We start from the raw sequence: 606 nt of genomic DNA on the forward strand, positions 1-606 counted from the left end.
AAGCCTCTAGATGGAGAAACTAAAGTGGAGCCCCGTGTGCTGCATTCTGATGATCCAGCAGTCCCATTCCATTACCTGGCAGACTGCACAGGAGCCCAGGTGCAGCGCAGCTTGAGACTGAAAAGCCAGGTCAGCTCTACCTCCTTTCTCTTTTTAAGGGGCTTAATCTTGACTGATTGCGCCTGCCACCAGCATGAGCATCTTAGCTTAGTTTGCATTTTGGAAAGGAGTTACTGCTAATAATAAAGTAATGACGTACCAAAGAGACCCTGCCATTCAGAAACCGTGTGCCTGTGAACGAGCTGGAGTGCTCCGCACAGTATCAATTCCACAAGGTTTCAGCAGCTTGGAGGAAATATGCCTTCATTCTCTACCCGAATTGGCAAGACTTCAAAGTTCAACAGGCAACCATAATAGTTTCAAGACTATTGGTAAGCAATGTTCTGATTGCCATTCCCAGCAGAATCATGAGAAAGGAATGATGGACATTGTTACCCTCAAGAACAGGATCTGGTGAGCTAATAGGTGCCAGGTGGTGCTTTGTCTCCATAGTAACATTTTTCTAACTTTTTAGCAGTTCTCATGATATGCTGCAGCGATTTATAG

Source organism: Pteropus alecto, unplaced genomic scaffold (assembly GCF_000325575.1).
Source record: "Pteropus alecto unplaced genomic scaffold, ASM32557v1 scaffold81, whole genome shotgun sequence".
In the NCBI taxonomy this organism is placed as follows: domain Eukaryota; kingdom Metazoa; phylum Chordata; class Mammalia; order Chiroptera; family Pteropodidae; genus Pteropus; species Pteropus alecto.